General features: G+C 46.2%; 1 pseudogene; it reads left to right on the forward strand.

Annotated features, from left to right (window-relative positions):
• The first annotated feature begins 1,250 nt into the window (after positions 1-1,250).
• LOC137774049 (17S U2 SnRNP complex component HTATSF1 pseudogene) lies at positions 1,251-7,592 on the forward strand (annotated as a pseudogene).
• Positions 7,593-11,468: the final 3,876 nt, after the last annotated feature.

The following is an 11,468-nucleotide window of genomic DNA, read 5'->3' on the forward strand; positions in this document are numbered from 1 at the left end:
GATAAAGTTTAACACTAATGATTTAAAAAAGAAATCTAGCTAACTAGGGATAGAAAATAACTTCCAACGTTAATACAAAGATACTAGTTTTTACTGCTTCTATTCAACTTGTGCTGGGGGTGGTGGTGGTCTGAGCTAGCACAATAAGAAAAAGTAGAAGTAAAGTCATAATTATACATAGATGATTGATTATTTACAAAGAAAATTTATGAGAACCTACAAACAATTAAAAGTAACACCCTTTTGGGGGGCAAGATGAATATTCAAACATCAATATGGCTATACAACAGCAATAAACAAATTTTGTTTTAAGAAAATACCATTTGTAATTGCAACAAAAACTATAAGATACTTAGGAATCAATATAGCAAAATATGTGCATTAGCTTTATGGAGAAAATTATAAAACTCTATTGGAGAACATGAGGAGAAGACAAAAAAGAATGGAGAGATACGTCATGCTCATGAAGAGGAAAATTCAATATACAGCTGATTAGTTTTTCTCAAATCTATACGTTTAGTACAATTCTAATCAAAATCTATACATTTAGTACAATTCTAATCAAAAGTACTAGAATTTAGTACAATTCTAATCTAAATTCTATTTAACAAGCTGTTCTTAAAATTCTTGTGGAAGAGTAAATGGCCAAAAAAAGTCAAAACAAGTTTGAAGTGGAAGAATACCAGAGTGTTTGCCTCACCGTATATCACAGCTTTAAAGCTGGAGTGATTAAAGCAGTGTAGTCCTGACACATGGACAAATAGATAGACCACAGGTCCAGAATCAGACCCGCAGAGATATGAGAACTTTGTATATGACAAAAGGAACATAAGTCAGTGGAAAAGGATGGACTATTTCTTAACTTGTCTGGGGTTAACTGGCTATCCAAATGAAAAACAAAATGGATCTGTGCATTACAACAGATCCAAAAATAAATTTCAGATACCTTAAATATGTGAAAAAGAAAACTTTAAATTCTTCAAAGAAAATACAAGAGAATACATTGATGATATCAGCATAGGGAAGGATTTCTTAAACAAGATACAAAAACACAGGCAATAAAAGATTGACACATACAACTACATTAAAATTTTTTTTTAACTTCTATGAGACAAGAAACAACAAAACAAAAAGACAAGCCACAGACTTTGAGACTATTTACAACCTATATGACCAATGAGGGATGGGTATTCAGGATTTATAAAGAACTCTTGCAGATCAATAAAAAAAAAAGGACAAGGCAGGGGGAAATGAGCAAAAGCTATGAACAGGTGAGTCATCAAAGAGGAAGCCATATAGCTAATAAACATAGGAAAAGATGCTCAACTCCCCTAATAATGCAGAAATGCAAACCCAAACCATGAGATACTACTTTACTAAATCAGCAAAATTAAAATAACTCTGATAACACCAAGTGTTGGCAAAAATGTGGGATATTAGGAACTCATCCGTTTTGGCTTGACGTGTGAACAGCTGTAACAAATTTGAAGGGAAATTTGACAACACTTAATGCTGAAAATACACATACCCTAAAACCCAGTGCTCCGGCTTCTAGATGTATTCCTTAGAAAAACATTTCTAGGGGCTCCCCTGGTGGTGCAGTGTTTGGGAATCCGCCTGCCAATGCAGGGGACACGGGTTCGAGCCCTGGTCCGGGAAGATCCCACATGCCACGGAGCAACTAGGCCTGTGCGCCACAACTACTGAGCCTGCGCTCTAGAGCCCACGAGCCACAACTACTGAGCCCGTGAGCCACAACTACTGAAGCCCGCACGCCTAGACCCCTTGCTCCGCAACAAGAGAAACCACCACAGTGAGAAGCCTGCGCACCGCAACGAAGAGTAGCCCCTGCTCGCCACAACTAGAGAAAGCCCGTATGCAGCAACAAAGACCCAACATAGCCAAAAATAAATAAATTAAATAAATAAATAAATAAACAAACACTGATCATGCATAACTCTTAAAAAACAATTTCTACATATGTACAAGGAGGCAAGGATAAGAATGGGCATTGCAGTATCATGTGATTGTCAAGAAAGCGTGGAAACATCCTAATCTGTCCTTAAGGTAAAAGAATGGATAAATAAAGTATGGTTTATTCTTACAGTGGACTGCTACACAGCAGTTAAAATAAATGACTTATTTACCAACATATAAGTAAAAGAAAGTTGCAAAAGTGGATGTTGTATGATATTTATGTGTTTTAAAATACACAAACAATGATACATGTTAAAAAAAACAAACAAAAAAACTATTTGTTGGGACTTCCCTGGTGGTTCAGTGGTTAAGAATTCGCCTGAAAAAAAAAAAAAAAAAAGAATTCGCCTGCCAATGCAGGGGACAAGGGTTTGATCCCTGGTCTGGGAAGCTCCCACATGCCGCGGAGCAACTAAGCCCGTGTGTCACAACTACTGAGCCTGCGCTCTAGAGCCGGCGAGCCACAACTACTGAGCCTGCATGCTGCAACTATTGAAGCCCGCGCGCCTAGAGCCCTTGCTCCGCAACAAAAGAAGCCACCACAATGAGAAGCCCGCGCACCGCAATAAAGAGTAGCCCCCGCTCGCTGCAACTAGAGAAAGCCCGCGCACAGCCATGAAGACCCAACACAGCCAAAAATAAATAAATACATTTATATTAATAAAAGCCTATTTGTTAAAGTAGAAAATATGCATGGGAATAATTCCCAATGACTTCAGAATGATAATTACCACCTAGAAAGGAGAGGAATGGGATGAGCTTTAGCTATAACTGTAATGCTTTTTTAAATTACTATTTTTAAAGACAAAGATACAAAGCAACAGAGGCGATGCAGCCATGAAGATTTGCTCCATTGGGTTGTTGTGATGTGCTTCTATTGCTTAACTTCTCCCCACCCCCCAAAAGTGTGTGTTTTGGAATCTGGCAGAGACACAACCTCAAACTTTCTCAGGATTCAGTTGTAGTCATCTTTTGTTTCTAAGATAGAGGGTAAGAGATTGCAGAAGCATTTCCCTGGGGCCAGAAGGATGTTAATTATGAGAGCAGAAGTTCAGGGTTTCAGGTTGTGCTGTGCCGGAACTGAGGGCCGGATCCCAAGTGACAAAGGTGCCCAGGTGTGGTTTCATAAATGTTGCACATGATAGGTGAGTTCCCCTAAAGTCTGTGGACCAGAGCAGGGTCCCTGTGGTCCAGATCTGAGCATGACACTGTTTGTGATCATATTCATATTCACTTCAAATTCACTTTTACATATTCCCTTTTGAATATGCTAAGTTTGTGGTACCTTTGAGACATCCAAGTAGGGGTGCCAGGTAGGCAGTCAGATCCACAAGTCTGGAGATCAGAGGAAAGATATAAATTTGAGAGTGATCAGCTGATAGCAACTGAAGCCATAGGTCAGGAGTGATGGATCTCCTGGAGGCAGAGTGTAGCATGAGAAAGGAGGGGTCTAGGGCTCAGGACCCTTGAGGATCTCCAATACAACCAAATAGAGCAGGAAGAGCCAATAAAGGAGCAGGGAGCAGCCAGAGGGAGAGGGGAAAACCCAGGAGAGTGCTCAGTCCTGGAAGCCAAATAAAGACTGTGTTTCAATAAAGAATTGGTCAAGGGCTTCCCTGGTGGTGCAGTGGTTAAGAATCCGCCTGCCAATGCAGGGACATGCGTTCGAGCCCTGCTCCGGGAAGATCCCACATGCCGCAGAGCAACTAAGCCTGTGCGCCACAGCTACTGAAGCCCACGCACCTAGATTCTGTGCTCCGCAACAAGAGAAGCCACCGCAATGAGAAGCCCGTGCACCGCAACGAAGAGTAGCCCCGGCTTGCTGCAACTAGAGAAAGCCCACGCACAGCAACGAAGACCCAACGCAGCCAAAAATAAATAAATAAATAAAAGAATTGGTGAAAAGCATTGAATACTGGAGGGAGGTCAAGCAGAAGAAAACTAAATAATGGATTTAATGAAATGAGGGTCATAAAAAAAAGCACCTGTGTGGCCTGGGAGAGGTGGACACCAGCCCAAGAGGGTTGAGGAGTGAGTGGAAGTGAGGGACTAGAGAGAGAATTTCCCCCCAACTTTTTATTATGAAAAGTTTCAAACATACAGAAAAGTTGAAACTATAGTATAATGATCACTTGTACATCCACCACTTAATTTAAAATCGTTATCATTTATACGTACATACGAATATTTGCATATTTAGATATAGTCCTTGAACCATGTGAAAATTGAGGAAATCGTGATGCTTCACACATGAACACTTCAGCACACATTGCCTCAAAATAAGGACTTCCTCCAGCTAAGGAAATAACAATCAGTCCCTAATACCACCTGATATACAGAATATACTCAGATGAACCCCCAAATGTCTTTTATACATGTCTTTTCAAATTAGGATCTCATCAATGTACATGCGCTGTGTGTGGGAGAGTGAGGCTGGATGAGGGGATGGAGAGGTATAGGGAGTGGTCAGAGGAGGAGGTGAGGTGGAGGTGGGGGTTGGTTTTTCGTGTTTTATTTTGAGAGGGAGAGGCTGAAGATTCAGGAGGGGAAAAGGGGGAGGGTAATCAAGGAAATGGGATGCAGTCACAGGTAGGGAAACTGGCTTTGGGCAGGAGGAGGGCAGTGCCTCTGCTCCAGTGGTTCTCAAAGTGGGGTCCCCAGCCAGCAGCATCAAGCATCACCTGGAAACTAGTTACAACTGAAAATTCTAGCCCCCCACCCACCCACCCGCTGAATAAGAAACGTGTTTTAACATGCCCTCCAGGCAATTCTGATGCGCCAAGTTGGAAAACCATCGCTCTTTTCTGAAGGAACAGGGAGAGATGGGCACAGGTGCTATGTGGATTTGGTAACAGGTGGTTGAAGGAGTCCACCTCTAATGGCTTCAGTTTTCTCTGTGATGTAAGAGCAAGATCATCAACTGAATGTGAGGTGGAGACAGAGAGGCATCTCGTAGGCTCCAGGATCAGGGAGTTTAATGTAGCCAATGACCAGCCTGATGTGACTGGTTAACAAAGCAATGCCTCTTAGGGACCACGAATGAGGAGTGGTGACCATTTCCTGGCTCGAGACTTCCTCCAACACTTCTTAGCTTGAAGAATAAACTCCTGAGGAAAAGAGGTCATTAGGCTCACCAGGGTTGAGGTTTTGCCTGAGAGATACAAAGGATGGAAATATAGCAGGGCAAGGCAGTTCAGGCTACTGTCGAGACAGTTGATGAAATGAAGGACCACACAGGTGTAGCCACATAAGGTGGGGCTGATGGGCTAGAGGAAGGGAGGCATCATTGACCCGGAGGTCCCGGGAGACTGAGAAATGGTTGTGAGAGGAGCCGAGACTGAAGGGGGGAAGCTTAGGAGATGGGGGTTGAGTGATTTTGGAGGAGCTGCTGAAGGTGACAAGGTCCAGGGTGTGACAGTGAGGAGGGGTGGCCAAGTCGGAGTGGAGAAGGTCCAGGGCATGAAGTCACCAAGGTGTTGAGATGTCAGGTGGGCAACAGGTCCTCTCCTTGGACAATGAGATGGGAAGAGACAGACAGTTTGCCGAGTGCCAGAGTCCCCCTGAGTGAGGTGGAGAGGTCTGGGAGGGGACAGACAGTAGCAAAAAGGAAGACAGCAATTTAGCCCAATGGCTGAGCCCCGGAGGCAAAGGGTTATTTTAAAGCAGAAACTGGGGGTGTGGGGGTGGAGGAGGAGGGTCTGGAGGCAGCAATCTGGAGCAAGGAAAGCACCCTCACCTATAAGAAAATAAACAGCTGTCATTTCAGAAGCCTGCAGAGGAGGTAGAACCCTCCAGGGAGAGTTCAATTTCGGTTAAAGCCAGGAAGTGGAGGGAGCACTCCAAGGAGAAGCGAAGGGTAGGAGGAGACTCCCAGCTTATTAGAGGGCACGAGGGTGGGTTCAGGAGGGGGCACGTGGGTCAGAGCCAGAAAGCACAGAGTGTGGTGGAGACAACAACGCGGTAGAGTAGGTGGGCCAGGGAGTTTACATTTTCACTCTTAAATATAAAAACACGGATGGGAGGCAGGCTGGATATCATCTCATTAGTCTCTGGGAAGCTATAAGAAGTGATGGTTCAGGATGTGGCCTCTAGAGAAGACCTGCTGGATTCAAATCCCAGCGTTGTCATGCACGACCTTGGGCAAGGTCTCTGGGCCCCCATTTCCTCTTCTGTAAAATGGGGATAACAATAGTTCTGACCTCACAGGGTTGTTGTGCTGAACCAGTGACTTAGTGTGTTAAATGTTGAGAACAGTGTCTGGACAGTCATTTCAGATAACTCGGTGGTGGCTCCCAAGCCCAGGAGAGCAGCCTCTTGGCTCACCTGGCCCCTGCCCTGTGCTAGGTAGGAAAGCCAAGTAGCCACCCATTGGATGGGAACGAGGAGTTTGATGAGCAGCTGCAAATGCAAGAATGACTCCAAGATCAGAGACACCCAAGAAGATCCTGGTAGAAAAATGGACGCTTTGGGGGCAGCAGCTTGAAGACACTGCCTACATCTGGGAGGGAGGCTTGGTTCCCCAAGATCACAGAAGGTTTCATTGCTACATATCAGGCCAATTATGGCTTCTCTAATGATAGCATGTCTAGCTCTACTGCAAAAATACAAGACGTCAATGCTAGGGATGCAGAGGAACCTCCACAAGAAAAACCTCAAACCCACTGATCCCAAAAAGAAGGGAGAGAAAAGGAAGAATCAAGATGGTCTCATGTCCACAAAGATAGAAATACAAATGTATTATATATCTGACTTGCCTCTAGACATTACAGTAGGTGAATTTACACAGCTGACATCCAAATTTTGCATTATTATGAGCAATCGTCAGAAGAATTTAAGGTCAAGTTTTACAAAGATAATCAAAGAAATCTTAAAGGAGATGGGCTTCGCTGTTATTTGAAGAGGAAATCTTTGGATCTTGCATCACAGCTCTTCGATGAAGATGAAATTGGAAGCTATAGGGAGGAATGGACAGGGAGTTTGGGGTTAGTAGATGCAAACTCTTACACATAGAGCGGATAACAACAAGGTCCTACTGTATAGCACAAGGAGCTATAGTCAATATCCTGAGATAAACCATGATGGAAAAGAATATTTAAAAAACTATATATGTATAACTGAATCACTTTGCTGTACAGCAGAAATTAACACAACATTAAGAAGCTACGAATTACAGCTCAAAGTGGCAAAGTTTCAGCTGAAGGAGTGATATGATGCTTCAAAAAAGAAGAATAAGTACAAAATCTACAAGAAGAAGCTGTCTCTGCAACAGAAGCAATTGGACTGGAGACCTGAGAGGCAAGATGGGCCAACCAGAATGTACCAAGAGTGAGTTATCATCAAAAATATATTTCATCCAGTGGATTCAGAGGATAATCCATTGGTGCCGAAGGAGATCAGAGAACACCTCTGAGTAGAGTGTTCCAAGCCTGGACAAATTAAGAAGCTCCTTTTCTTTGGTAGGCACGCAGCTGATGTGGGGGAATGCAGAAGAAGCTGGTTATTGTATTCAAACCCTTGATGGAAGGTGGTTTGATGGCCATCAAATCATTGCCCACGCAGGGGATGGGATTACAGACTATCGGGTTGAGGAGACCTCAGGAGAGAGGGAGAGTTGAGGGTAAAGGGGACTCTCCAAAGGCTAAGTGTGTGTATGTGAACTGAAAATAGTTAATTCTCCTGTGTGCGGTGATATACCAAGAGAGGTGGAGTGGGAGGGCGCTGCACCACAGGGAGCAGTGTTTTGTCACTATCATTGTAGAATTGCTGGTGCATGGTAACAATAAAAAGTCGATTTTAGTATTATTTAAAAATTCTCTACAGACAACTGCCTTGGAAGAAATACTGAATTTCACTTTGAGGCTAGTGAAAATAAAATGTACTTTTCCCCATCCTCATTCACAGATCCTTTGGGATGCTGTTAAGAGCCTTGCCTTAGAGCCAGCGATGTCTCAGAGTGGAAAGGAAGCCAGGTCAGGAGAACACGTTGCTCCCCGCCCACCAGTCTTCTGACCCTTGGTCCCTAAATCCTGGAATTGTCCTGGCTTCTGTCCTTTCTAAATCCTGCCTGTCCAGCTTTTCCCTCAGTTCTGTAAAGATCCTTCTAATAATTTACTCTTACTTCTTAGAGTTAATTTGCTATTTCTCTGCAGACAGCTCCTTCCTCAGCTCCATGACTCCCAGCCTGGAGTCATGGAAGAAGAGGTGAATTGGGGCACGGAAGGTTTGAACCACTGAACGGCTGTGTGGTGTTGGGCTCATTACTTACTCCAGCGCATGAACCAGGAAGAACACCTCCAAGGACAGGTGTGTGAATTCGGTGAGATGACATATCTGCTCTGTGATTTCAGGGACCTTGATTTATTCTCTGCTGAATCTACAGTGCTTGTCACAGAACACAGAGAAGGGGATCAATACATATGCCTTGGTTTAATGAACACTGTATCTGAAAACACTCTATAAACTCAAATGCAACGTGAATTGCATCCATTTTCCTCAGGATGGAGAGAACTGATTCTATTCTTCCCTTCAAAGTTGTCTTGGTCTTGCTTTCTCCTTCTTTCCTTGAATCTTTACCCTAAATCTATGTTGGAACCCAGCCAATTTGCCTGCTTCCCCTCATGCCTGATTTCCTAAAATCTGAAAAGCCACCCTTCTTAAATGGAGGGTGGGTGGGTCCATATTGATAGGATGGGAAGAAAGGAGGAATCCCTTATTTCTTTTGTCCTCAGGGTACATGTCCACATTAAATAGCTCTGAAATTGATGCTGAGATGGGCACCCCCATTTTATGCAGAAACAGAGCTGTTGAACACAGAGTAGATATTTCCCAGAGAGTCCAGCTAAGAAATAACTCAGGGGGCTTCCCTGGTGGCGCAGTGGTTGAGAATCTGCCTGCTAATGCAGGGGACACGGGTTCGAGCCCTGGTCTGGGAAGATCCCACATGCCGCAGAGCAACTGAGCCCGTGAGCCACAACTACTGAGCTTGCGCGTCTGGAGCCTGTGCTCCGCAACAAGAGAGGCCACGATAGTGAGAGGCCCGCGCACCGTGATGAAGAGTGGCCCCCACTTGCCGCAACTAGAGAAAGCCCTAGCACAGAAACGAAGACCCAACATAGCAATCAATCAATCAATTAATCAATAAAATAAATCTTTAAAAAAAAAAAAAGAAAAGAAATAACTCAGGACAAGCTGAAGGCACAGAGGTGTAAAAATAGAGGGAAATGATATTTCTTTAAAGGACAGAGATCCCTTAGCATTGGGGCACTATTACAATCCATAAGGACACCTCCAAGTCCTTCCTATATGACACTAGGTAAAGACAGGAACCGATGTACCAGATACAGACACGAGTCTTACAGGTTAGCAAAGGGAAGGAGGATATTGACACAGTCCCGTCTTAAGGAGTGATCCCTGATGCTTCTGGGTCTGTGAGGCCAGTGTGTCTGTCATCAGCAAAAGGAAAAAAGTGAAGGAGAAGTTTGAGGGGCGGTGATGTTAGCCAGAAGTTATGAGTTTCAGCCTGGGGATCACAAGGACCCATCTAAGCCACAGGACTGAATGTTGTTAGACTGAAGGAAAAGTCCCTCAGTTGCTTCAGCTTGAAGGGGGCATGAAGGGGGCGCTTCAGCAGTCGCCAACAGTTTGAGAGCATGAAGAACTCCATCCCCTGGTCGATGCTGCCCCCTGGAGGTCGATATAGGTATCGCGGCTCCCTTTCACGCGATTCTGTCGCCTTTTCATGCCCTCCTGAGACCGTTGGGTCAGAGGGCTCCTGTGGATTCCCGGAGCAGTTTAATGTTCCCGAAAACTGTGTGCTCCAATGTAACTTTAATGCCTCCAGGTTCCAGAATATGAGCCTCCTCATATTCCAGCAATGCTCTTCAGTGAGGCCTGCAAGAAACCGTGCTTATCAGCCCAGCGTATATACTTGGGTTCAGAGATGGACAGGAGAAGAGAAGGGCAGAACTTCGAAAACCACGGTGCCAGCATGCACAGCCCTTCTCCCATCGTAGTATTAGTTGACTTTCGATGAAGACACCTGTCTCGGGAATCTCCCTCGTGGGATATCCAGAGACCCCCTTCTCTGAGAAACTGCTCTGTCAAAGCAGCCTATGTCTCCCTATTCCCAAGTCCCAAATCCTGGGCCCTTCTGTGCTCCTCGAGCTGGGGCAGGAATCAGGTCAAATGTGAGAATATCTGGATCCCCCTGGTGGTGGTGGGGTTGGGGGGTAGAAACGGGACAGGAAGGTGGAGGCGCCCAGCGGTGAGCTCGCGGTCCCCCAGAGCCCAGCACACCACCTCCCAGCACTGGTCAGGCCTCAGGGAATGTCTGGGGCGAAGAGTCAGGCAGGGTAAACCTGGAAGGACGCCGAGTGGAGGGGGAAAGTGGTGGTGACACCGGGTGAGGTCAGTTAAGGACACTATCCTGGTTCCGCCCCTGAGGCGTCTGAGCCAGTCAGGAGCCGCCCTCAGTCCCCAACATCTCTGCACCCTCCCCGGCTCTTCAGACTTGGTCCTTGAGGCTGAAGCTCAGAGATATGGGTCCCAAAGCCAATCAGAGCGCTGCTCTCAGAGATGGGGCGGAACCCGAAAAAAGCGGGAGCCGGAGAAGGCGGCCCCAGCGACCCTGCCACGCCCCCTCCGGCCGCAGCCAATCAGCAGGGCCCGCCGGGAGAAACCGGTCCAGCTCTGCCTCGCTATGCGCGGTCCTCGCTTTCAGCCACCCGCACTCGGGCCACACGCGGGACGCCTTTGTACTCTTATTCTCTCTGCCTCCGCTGACGGGCTGGGCCTGCATCCAGAGTGCCGAAGCCGGGGCTGGGAGGGAATGATTAGGCCATAGGGGCGGAGGAAGCGTCTCCAAATTACCATTTTCCCCTGACTGCCCAGGCCTTCCCCCTTAGGACTTAAGGCGCCCCCATGTCTCCCCAGTCTAGAGTCTGAGTTCAAATGAGGTGTACAGGCAGTGGCACCAGGCAGGCGCCGAGTCACAGAAATGGATGAGATGATCACATTGCAAACCTGGCCTACTAATGCCCCAGTGGTGTGGGTACTGCAGCCCTCTAGCAAGTGGCTGTGACAACCACACCAGAGGAGCTAGGGAGCTGACACTGAAGGAGAGGAGGCAATCCCAGGGTCAGCCTGAGGAGGCAGGAGGCAAAGAGAACTGGTGTCGGTGTCAGGGAGCCAAGGCAGACCTTGGACAGTGCCCAAGGTGGCACAGCCCTTGATGCATCTGCCATCTTAACCAGGGCCATTTCCTCCATCAGGCTGGTTACTCATGAAACAGTCTCTGCCCTAAAAGCACTGCAGCCACTCTTTTGGCCTGAGGTAGCTAAAGGTGAGAGGTAACCGTGTGCCCCTACTTTCTGGACACCCACTAGAAGGGATGTAGGCCCAGGAGGTAGTCAGAGAGCCAACGTGACCCTGGAGCAGAGATGGGGCTACTTGAAGGCCCCAGGAGGAAGGAGAAAAGAAATGGGAAAAGAGTG

This window comes from Eschrichtius robustus, chromosome 12 (genome assembly GCF_028021215.1).
Source record: "Eschrichtius robustus isolate mEscRob2 chromosome 12, mEscRob2.pri, whole genome shotgun sequence".
NCBI lineage: Eukaryota > Metazoa > Chordata > Mammalia > Artiodactyla > Eschrichtiidae > Eschrichtius > Eschrichtius robustus.